The sequence below is a fragment of the Parasteatoda tepidariorum genome, chromosome 6 (genome assembly GCF_982258835.1).
Source record: "Parasteatoda tepidariorum strain Cologne lab strain chromosome 6, Ptep-v5.0, whole genome shotgun sequence".
NCBI lineage: Eukaryota > Metazoa > Arthropoda > Arachnida > Araneae > Theridiidae > Parasteatoda > Parasteatoda tepidariorum.
Window position 1 is genome coordinate 32,363,143 of NC_141760.1, and position 12,074 is coordinate 32,375,216.

Genomic DNA, 12,074 nt, shown 5'->3' on the forward strand with positions numbered 1-12,074 from the left:
AAATCCAAAAATGTTCAAATTAATAGTGTGAAGTTATGTAGAAGAAAAAGTGCAAATAGAAAATTGCACTTTTAATTGCAATTTTCTAATTGCAAAACACACCTTACATTACTTTACAGACAAGTGAGGTATTTTTTACCCATAAATAAAATTAGACCAAATACAAATAAAAAAGGCTATTATATCAAAAATTGAAAAAAAATTTCTTTAAAATTTTCTGTTTTTAAGTTGTCTTTTTGTGAAGAAAAACCTTATAACTTCACAACTATTTATCTTATGAGCTCGTATTTTATTTCAATCAATTTTGCATAGCAAGTTTCCTTGGAAAATATATCTCACACGTTCAAATAGCTCTTATACAGAAAAGTAAAAAGTTTGCATAAGTCATATCAAAAATAATACTTTTTAAACTCGAAAATGCCGCAACTTTTGAACTATTTGTTACTCTTAATTTGTTTCATTCGATTCAGCATGAAAATATACATCTAAAAACAATGCTCACGTGCCTGTCTAAAAGAAATTCAATTTCCCCCCCCGCAAATCACCCTTATTTCACTCTAACGAGAGGAAAGCGTACGGAGAAATTATTAAGTAGCATTTATAATTACATAACAAAACTTTCTGTGACAAAAAGTCTTGGGTATTAATTTCTCCGATGAAAAAATTACTCTATTGCAAATAGGAGATAATTAAATAATTAACGGGAAAGTCATCTTACAAGTTTAAACAATTTCATTCTGATAATAAATAAAGATATTCGGATCATCTTTTTTATTAATCATAAAATTTTTCTGGCTAATGATGATGCACGAAACTGTAAGAAAACGGCTATCTTTTCAGGATAGATATATAGAGAAAATTTGGGGAGTTTTTTTCGCAACTTCCTTAGTTCTTCTACAGAGTATATAAATTGGATCTTAAAAGTAATGTTTTAAGAAAATAGTATTACTTCAATTTTTATTCATGAAATTTAAGTTAAAATCCAAGATGAGTTTTACAAAAAGAAATATTAAACCATATAATATCCAGAAATGTAATGAAGAATTTTATCATTCGGCTTTGTAGAATTTTATCATTTGGTTTAAAAAGACAATGATATTCTCTGAATTTTTAAAGATGCTTTTTATCTTATAGTTTTACACATTCAAAGATTTAGATTTCTTAATTCTTTTATTATTTTCTTATTATGAGATGATGAAACAGTTACGGAATATAAATTAAGAACGTACGTGATAGTTTATAGATAAACAAAGTGTAATAATAAACTTTATTTCGTTCCACAAATCGAAGAAAAATCCCATTGAAACGATATGTGTTTCTCCAAATCTTTTGAGACGCTATTTGTCACACGGTTTCGCAACTTCAAAATATGTTCCTACTATTTTTATATGCTATTTTTCTGGGCTCTAAGTTAAATCGGCAAACTTTAAGTGAATTGAAGAAAACATGAACATATTTTTTGCAATATTTCCTTTAGGTCGTGAAATTTCCCCCAGCATTTTTTTTCCGGGAGCGGAAAGTAAATATAAAGGCTATTTTTGAAAATATTGTACGCCAAAAACTTATCTCATCTATATTATGCATTAAATGCCCATCAAAAACCTATAAAAAGATTTTTAAGCCACGGGCCAAAGATTTTTAAGCCATGTCAGTTCATCCAGCCATGGCACCCACCGTCTCAGATTTTGATGAAAATTTGTACACTTATAGAGTTTTTTGTGCTGATTTCAAAAATATCATTTATATTTAAATCGGTTAATGGGTTTAAAAGTTATAAGAATTTATACTTTTGCCAAAATGGCTCATTTGCCGCCATTTTGATTCATACATCAAAGGCTATTAATGATTGTTACTCACCTTATATTTGTCATAGAGCAATAATTTTTTATTTATTTTGTTCAGAATAAAGTAATCTGTCATATAAACACTTTTTTTTGCAAATAAGTATCTTACTTTTTTAGTAAATGGGTCTGTTTCGCAGTTTTTTGATCAGCGGAGTTGAGTAACTTCGGGAGATTATTTCTGGCAACTCGCCCCCTTCAATTTCAAAAATATTTTATTCAAGGATAGTTGAAAGTGCAAACTAACATCTGACACAAAAATTTTGATGGGCCGTTCACTCACTTTTTAAAAAAATATATTTTTCTTATGAATCATTATGCGTTAAAAGTACTCGTAGTTTGATGATTTATAGTCCTTAATTATAACTAGAATATAATAAAATGATATAAAAAAATGTGAATGGTAGAAAAATATGTAAAATAAAGTAATCATTTATTAAATTATTTCTTTCTTCTTTCTTTGAGCCCTCCCCCCCCCCTCAAAAAAGAAAAGAAGAAAGGAAAAAATTTGAGACTGAGCAAGACAAACACAATTTCTGGCCAAGAATTGCTGAAATTTGCAATTTAGCTCTGTATGTTTTAGCCTGATCTACACTTATGACATGAAGGGAGACTTTCTTGGTCTTATTGGAAGGAGAATTAAATAAGTCACAATTTTTTTTCATTTTCTTATATAGGGTGACCTTGGATAATTCCTGATCAAAAAATGCAAACATCTACTTTGTGAAAAAACTATTCAAGATAGAATTTCAATATTTACTGGAAGTTTGAGACTATATGAGATGAGTCCTATGCTACCTTCTTTTGTTGGAAAATCTAATTAGAATTTAAAAGATTTTAAATTCTTAGTGATCAGAAATTACCCCTTCTCTTGATCATTTCTGGGGTAATTCCTGATCACTTCTGGGGTAATTACTGATCACCAGTTTTTATAGTAAAGGGGTTGTTTAAAAATAATTATACAATGGTAATTAACAAATAAGACATCAAGATCAAACAAATAAACCAAAGAGATGTTTAAGCAGCTAATAAAACGATTTCTTTAAAAGCAAAGAATAAAGATTAACACTTTAAATTTTCCAAAAATCTTTGCATCGTGCGATACATTTTAGGCAAGCAGCCAACTCATTCTCATGTTCTGTTGGATTATAAGAAAGAGTTCCCACATAAGTTACTTTTGCTGGATTTTTTAACTTCATTAAGTGAGAGTGTAAAGTTAAGTAAGGTATGTAAACAGCTCTGACAGTAGCTCTCACACTGAAATTTCATTTTCAATCATTAAAAGAAATTCACTAATTTTGCTTTCTAGAAGCTTAGTATCTTTTTTAGTGTTATAATTTCTCACCACATTTATATTAGGCAAATTTATAAACTTAAAAATTATTCTAACAATGTACACTCATAAAATTAAGATAGAAGCAAGGTAAGGCAAACCAGAAATGGGACAAATCAGAACACATTTGTCTTGTATACAGTTAATAAACAAATTTTGTGATTACAGTTAAAATATAATTTAATGGTTGTTCCACTTAATAAATATGAACTGCCATTTAAGAAAAGACAATTAGCTATTTTTAATACTATTTATAAAAAGAAATGACAATGATTAGGAATTACCCCAGTGACCAATAATTACCCCATGGGGGGCAACATTTGATATAGTTTCCTATAATTAATTATAATGCTTACAGTAGATGTGAAACAATTAAACAAAAACTTACACTATTTTTATATCAAAGAAAAAGAAAGTAACTAAAAATATTTATTATTAAGAGAAGGAGGGGATCTTTGCAGAAATGTGCACATTTTGAAACCCATCTTTAAAATGGAAAATACAGAAAGCAGTTTAAAAGATACTTATTTTGTTAGATTAAACAAAAAACTATAATTAAGTAAATGTAGTTATACTTTAGTAAAATGTACAAACATTCTTGTCCATGTCTCAAATTTAAAAAAAAAAAAAAATTTAAAATAAAACTTAGGTGATCATTATTTACCCCAGAAACAGAGTGATTGTGAATTATCCCTGGTCACCCTATATATTTCATACTGATAAAGGAGATACTCCTTATGTATGAGGCATATAGTTGAACTTTCCTTAAAATCTAAACTGCTCCTAAATGAAATAAGTTATATATTCTCTGAAGAAAGTTCTAAAATCTTCTATGAGTTTAAACTGCACTTAAAATCTTTCAAAGTTAATCCAATACTATATAATACTTGGGTTTTCATAATAAAACTCTTTTTTAAGTATCAAATTGATACATTTAAAACTTTTGAAAACTTATTTATTTCTGTTCTGTTCTAAATAAATGGAAGAAATACAATTTTACTGATTGGAAAGAAAATAAATTTTACATGACACTCAATTCTGATTGGAGCAAACAGAAATGTTCTGGCAGATGATACATTCTGATTAGTCAAATTTCTTTTTTGGGAAGGTAGAGATGGAATGTGTCAATAGTTTTCAGTATTTTTTTTTCTATTCAGAAGTTTTTTTTTTAAAAATTGAATGTATATAATTATAATAAAAGTTTTTGAGAATAAAAAGGGCCTGCAGGTATTAGTGATGAAATAAGAGCATGCAAATTATCTTATAGTTAGTGATATAAAATCATTTCATTTCAATATAATTATAATAAATAGTTTAACTTTATCAGTGTTTCAAATGAAATTTTGTAGGGGTATCTCATTACCATAACAATCATTGTGACAAATAAAAGGATAAAATTAACTTCAAATATTCATAATTTGGTCTTACATTTAATTACATTTTAGAATCAGACAAAATGTTTGAATTAAATTAAAGTGTACAATGATTTTCTCCATCAAGATCAAAGTTAGTTCAATTAAAAAAAAAATTTAATGGCTGCTTTTTATTATTTGGCACTGCCCTCTACTCTTTCAGAGAAACTTTTATTTATATTTTTTTTAGATTCTGATCCCTCTCATTTACCAAAACTATATGATTCTGGATAAATTTATTTGCAAAAAAGGTGAAATTTTGTTCATTCTAAAATTTTGTCTTTCTTTTCTTTTTTGAGGGCTCAAAGAAAGAAGAAAGAAAAATTTAATAAATGATTACTTTATTTTACATATTTTTCTACCATTCACATTTTTTTATATCATTTTATTATACTCTAGTTATAATTAAGGACTATAAATCATCAAACTACGAGTACTTTTAGCGCATAATGATTCATAAGAAAAAAAATATTTTTTTTAAAAAGTGAGTGAACGGCCCATCGAAATTTTTATATCAGATGTTAGTTTGCACTTTCAACTTTCTTTGAATAAAATATTTTTGAAATTGAAGGGGGCGAGTTGCCAGAAATAATCTCCTGAAGTTACTCAACTCCGTTGATCAAAAAACTGCAAAACAGACCCATTTACTAAATAAGTAAGATACTTGACAGATTACTTTATTCTGAACAAAATAAAAAAAAAATTATTGCTCTATCACAAATATAAGGTGAGTTACAATCATTAATAGCCTTTGATGTATGAATCAAAATGGCGGCAAATGTGCCATTTTGGCAAAAATACAAATGCTTATAACTTTTAAACCCCTTAACCGATTTAAATATAATTGATATTTTTGAAATCAGCACAAAAAATTCTATAAGTGTACAAATTTTCATCAAAATCTGAGACGGTGGGTGCCATTTTTGTAAAATCCTGTATGATTTGACATGGAATGACCCCCACGTATTATTATATATTGGTAATCACTTTACAAGAAATATTAATTTATTATTATGATTGTTATTTTTTTAAAAGAAGTTTTTTTTAATCTCTTTATAACATTAATTTTAAGTAATTATTTTACTTATAGCACTATGAGTGTATTCTTGAACATAAACTATTTATAACCTGATCAATCTGTATGAATAGCACTCAAATTAAAAAAAATGGACCACTCTGAATAACTCTTGGTTTAATGATCGGTTCTTCATGTTTTAAAACCCAATTGTAATGGTTCGAGGAGCTGATGTTAAATATGCTAAGAACTTAGTGCGGGTGATATTTTAAGTTACGAAATCACTTACAAAAACGTACTTTCTTTGAATAAATATACCTTTTATTCAACGAATTCGGATTTCAGATAAGGAAGATATCGGAGCAGTGGTGGCTTAGGGAATAGAGCGCTCGCCTCCCAAAGTGGTGAACTGGGTTCGAATCTCAATCATGGCTAGTCGATTCGAATTAAGCACACATCTCGCACCGACCATAAAGCTAACTTAAAATATCCTCAGTGGTAGACGGATTATGGGTTAGAATCCTCTTGCCGTCAGGCTAACAGTGGGAGGTTTTCGTAGTTTTCCTCTCAATTTAAAGTAAATGTGGGTTAGTTCATCAAAAAGTCAGCCACGAATTCGAATTTCACCCAATACTTGATCCTAGAATTCCCTTATATTCTGGATAGAGTTCAAAACTACAAGGCTACTGAGATGAACATTGAACGGCTGAGATGAACGGCTGTTCAACGACGGATATAAAATAAAATAAAGACATTGGAAGGATCCGCAATTTGCGTATTTCACCATATTTCGGGAACTTCTTAACTGAATTGAGAAGTTTTTGCACACAACTATAAAATTCGTTTAACCAAAGATAATTTAATGCTAAAAATAACTTTTATTGAATATTTGCTATTTTTTATAATTTCATGTGATAATAAGTCTAAAACATTTTGAACTGTAAGGTACATAGTATTTACATCATTTTGAAGAATGTATTTTTACAATACAAAATACAAAATTTGAGTAAAATCGGTCAAGTAGTTCCTAAGAAATCAGATTTTAGAAATACAACTTCTTTCGAAATTCGATTTCTCAGGGACTATTCGAACGAATTCTCAAACTCTGTATTTTTCCATTGAAAATTACACTCATTAAAATGATATAAAAATTTTATACCTTACAAAAAAAAAGTTTTTCGACAATTATTCAAGGAAAATAACAAAAAATATTAAATATATACTTAGAGTTATATTTTTAATGGAATTATCTTTGGAATTATATATGGATTTATCTATGTCTATATCATATTAAAATGGATTTATCTATGTCTATATCATATTAAAATGGAATTATCTAGAACTATATACAATTTTTTTAGTTGTGTGAAAAAATTTTCAACAGAAACAACATTTTTCAGTTCGCTTAGAAAGTTCTCGAGATATGGCGAAGTAAGCAAAAAATATAAATATATTTAAAAGATCCATACTTTGGGCTGTTCTCCCAACCAAACTATTGGGACGAAATTTCCAAGATTGCTGTGCTACCCCCTAGATCTTAGGCGTCAGAATACGTCGAAAAAAAAGGTATGTTTGTCCAGATAAAGTACGTTTTGTTTCTGATTTCATAACTTAAAATATGATTTGCAGTAATTAATTAGTATATTTGAGATCACCCTCTTGAACCTTAAGATTAAGTGCTAGAACTTGAAGATCCGATCATTAGATTGAAAGTTATTCAGGGTGGTCCATTTTTTATTCTGTGCACTGAATATAAATGGAATTAAATTGCTTTGAATAAATATTTTACAATTTTTTGCGTTGAATAGATAAAAATACAGGTTTTTAACTCGCTGTTTTTTTACACCTGAAGGATTTGCTTCGCCGGAGGTTTACGAATGAATTTTGGTATTACTTATAAATAAAGCACTACCTCCTTTCTGAGCAACATATTTAGGTAAACACGTTATTTTTGTGAAAAAAATCTTTTTAAACAAATTAAACGTAGAAGCGTACATCAAAATAACATTTTCCAACTAAGAGTACGTAATAGTTGGTTTTGATATCATGAAATCATCCATCTCATTATGTTAAAATTGCTGCTTTGAAATTTGCGTCATCGAGATTATTCGCCCTGGCATATAGTATGGAAAACATCGTGAATCGATTAACCTCTAAAAAGCGTGCACTTTTTCTTAAAGGACAAAAAAATAGCTCTCAATTTTTAAAAAAATTTAAATTTTATTTTTATAAATCAGAGACATTTGTGATATCTTTGCCTTCCAGAATACACTAATAAAATAAGCTGTTGTGTTTTGTTCAATATTAATTTGTAATATACATAAAGACAGGTATGGTTGTCACATTAAAATTTATCGTTTAGCTTAAACTTGCTCTTAGAAGGCTCTCTCATCTTATAAAATGATGCTTTTTGGCGAATAATATTTTTTCATGACTGTAGTCTGTTTACAACAGTTACGCATGACTGTTAGATCAAATTTAGAGATACGCATGACTGTTAGATCATACGCATGACTGTTATTTACCCATGACTGTTAGATCAAAATTAGGTTAAATTAAATCTAAAACCAGGGCTGTCTATGCTCATTTCTGAAAATAGCGCAAAAGGTCAATATGAAGTAAATGTGGACTAATTTTTTGATATATAGAAGCTTACTGCAATGCTGCATTATCTGGACTCATAGAAATTTGCAAAACCTGAGAATAAGGCAAGATTCTTTATAATTTTCATCTAGGTGAAGCAATGTTGCCAAATTGGCAATTTTTAAGAAAGTTTAATATCTTTTGAAATATTTAAGTTATTTATCCGATCTAAGGCCCAGATGATTCATCACGGCAAGATGATATATATAGTTTAAAACCATAGCTAGGCCTCAAGTGTAAGACACTTAAACTGTGTTTTTTTTCTTTGGTGACAGAGCTTCGAGAAATCATGTTAAGGGTATAGGTTGAAAGCAAAGTGTTCAGAAAGAAGAAGGAATAATACCCAAATGTATAATATAAGCGTTACATAAATGTATAATATAGCTGCAAATATTTGTAAACATTATGAAAGCTCATAAATAATTATAGAGCATTATAAAATGTGTATAGCAGAAATATATGCAACAAGTAATGATTTTTCAACAGTAAGCTGCAGCTTGCAACTTAAAAAGTTAATTTTTTTCGTTCTTGTGCATTAAATCCTGTCATAAAACCTGCTGTATTGTAAATATATTATATCAAAGGAGTATTTATATTAATATTTTCATAATATCTACATAAAAATTTTAACAGTTTTATTGCCTTGAAATTATGAATCAAATGTTTATAAGATACACTAAATTACCTAAAAGCCTATTATTAGAATCATAGTTAAAAATGCGCAGACCTATGTGTCTATGCATCTTTTAGCAAATTAGTAATCTGAACGAAATTCTAAAACAAAAACAAAAAAACTTAAGTTAAACTGGAAAGCAATTAAGATTCTCACTCACCATTTGTTGTAACCAAACAAATCCTAGTTAATTAGGGAATGAGTAATTAGGAAGCCGAAAACTCCGGTAACAAGCTCCAGACTTTTTTTTCCTACTGAAAAATATATTCCGTTCTCTAAGCTGAGGAAAATAAAACCCAGGGTGAAGTTCTCCTGAAGAAAAGAAAAAAGAATTGCTGTAAAATGACTAATCGTTAGAAAAAGAAAATGAAGAAAGGAAATTTCCTGGTGGATAAAGGAAATGTGCATATTAAAATCGAAAAAGACATTTCAACTGACAATCATTCTCAAGAGAATCGAAGTCGAAGTTAATGTGACGCTTGCTAACTGTAATTTAGACTCGAGAAGCTGTTGTCGAAGATTTGTTATTTTTTTAAATTTCGATTTTAAGTAAATAGCGTACCAAGATCTATTTATTGGATTTTAGATCAAATTCTTTAATTTCATTTTCTTTAGGTTTTTCATTTTAAACGAACTTTTGACGAGTTAATACTGGAAAATTTATTGAAGACTTAATAAAAACTTTGTGTTTTTTTCATTTTCTATTATATTATTGTCGTTTAACAACCGACCCATTTTTGAGTTCATGACTACCAATGTTTATCTCCATAGCCTTCTAATTTTGATCCTAATCCAAAATATAAGGAAACTCCAGGATCAAGTACTGGCAGAAATTTGCTTTCGTGAAGAACTTTTTGATAGAGCTAATCAGCAATTGCGCTACATGGAGAGCAAAACCACGAAAACCTCCTATAGTTAGTCCAACGGCAACGGCAAGGGGAGTTTAGCCCATGATCTGTCTACTATTGAGAATATTCTATGTCTGCACTTGTTTGGTACTGAATTCGTATCAACCAGCCAAATCTTCGATTCGAGACCGGGTTTCCTCTTCAGTATGAGAGTGCTCTAACCTCTAAGCCACCACGACTCTTGATTATTTTCATATAGCAAAAGATGTTCTTTATGATTCATATTGAAAGGGATCGGCCCTCACGGTGTAAGTTCTCACGGTGTAATTTTAGTTGTAGAAAAATTGTAAAATGCATAAACTAAAAAACCTGTATTTACCGTAGAATCTGTTAAACAGGCTGATGCACTAGCTCTTGTACGGTACCATGGCACTTTGTGCACGGTTTAAAATTCAAATAAAATAAGTAGAAAACCAATTTTGAAATGATAGTGGAAGAGAAAAAAGTTACCATGGTCTTTTTTTAGAAATTTTAGTGCATTACAATTTACTGCAAATAAGAGTACTGTAGCAGAGACTATATTTTGCAGTACTGTTTACCCTAAAAATTTTAAAACATATTTGATAGTACAAATTTTACATTTAATTTTTTAAAAAGTAGTTTTTTGAACAGAGTTTAAACTCAAATGACAGAGTACTATTAAATACTAAACGTTTTTTAAATGCACCAAAGCCTTGTTTGAAAGCATATTTTCTCTCCATACTACATTATTTGGCAAAAACTATTAAATTTGAAACAAAAGCTATAAACAGAATTAAATTTCCAATAACGGATATTAGAAAAACCAAATGTTTTGAAAATGCATTACAACCTGGAATGAATGAATGAAAATAGAGAAAGGCTTATACTAAACAAAAAATAACTCGTTCGGTTTTATAGAATGTGGGGAAAATGATTTCGGTTAAAATTATATTTTAAAATAAAGCTGCTTTGCTTGAACATTATAAGCTGGAAGTAAAATAACGCAAAACCTTATTTTGCCATTTATATTTTATTCCTTGAAAAGAAAGTATAAGTTCGTACTTAAAAAAGGTAAAAACTTTGAAAAAACGAAACTAGCACCTATATTTATCATTCTGCAGATAGTGTTCACTTTATAAAAGCTAAGTGGCATTTTAAACGAACTATTAGGTTCTTTTATCAGGAAGAAAACCGCTTATTTTCTTAACTTTATCACAATTGAGGAAGAAAAACTTTATTATAAAGAATAATTGGTAAAAATATTGAAAAAGATATTATTGAAAATTCGAAAAGCACATTAAAAATATGGTAGTTCTTTTTTCGATTTTAGGGATACGCTGTACGTTTCTGAATGTAAATTAGTCACATTTAGCTGTATAAATTCCTATACAATCTACAGAGCTAAATAAAAGCATTTGAAATTAAACTTTACAATATAAAAGTATGCTTTGTTAAAAACTTAAATTGAATAAATTTGATTTATATTTATACTCCATAATACAAAATATTCCGTAATCATTGCCTTAAATACAGATTTTGGAATCCTTTCCGAACCGTTAATAAAAGTTACGCATGCATTTTTAGACTTAAAAAAAATTTGAGAAAAATAAAAAAATTGGAGAAACAATTGCAAACGGTGGGATGAAAAACGTTAAACCTACTTGGTTGCTGGAGTTATTGAAAGCAATTTAGAATTCATTATCAAAAACACTTTCGAATTCAAATCGGAAATCAAACAGGTTTTCGTGCTTTTAGTTCTCTATAGTTCATATTTTTTTCTTCCGTTAAATACTAATTTTTGACCCCTAATATATCCATGTCTATACATAGAGGAAAAAAAAATTTTAAATTACCTTATTTTATGGTAAAGACATTTCTGGCTAAGAAAAAAAAAACATTTCTTGTAATGAAATCAAATTATATAGCATTTAAACCATTCAACTGGTCATTTTTATTTTTTCGTACATATAGTTAAAGCTTACCGGAAATTCTGGTTTTCAAAATTATGGTTCTTAATACCGCACATTTAATAAAAAATACAAAACTGAAAAATTTAAGCCGAATAAATGGTTTTTATGCCAGGCTCTAAGATATCATGCTATAATTACCAAAATTTACCACATTTGCCATATTTTATCAGTAATTACATAGCAATATTTTATTGTTAATATTACCAAACTCATTACCGAAACACTTTGACAACTTTGATAGAGCCAGAAACACGGTACATTTAACCATATTCTGGTAGTTTTGACCTTTTTTTTCTTCTCTGTGTAGAAGTTTAACTT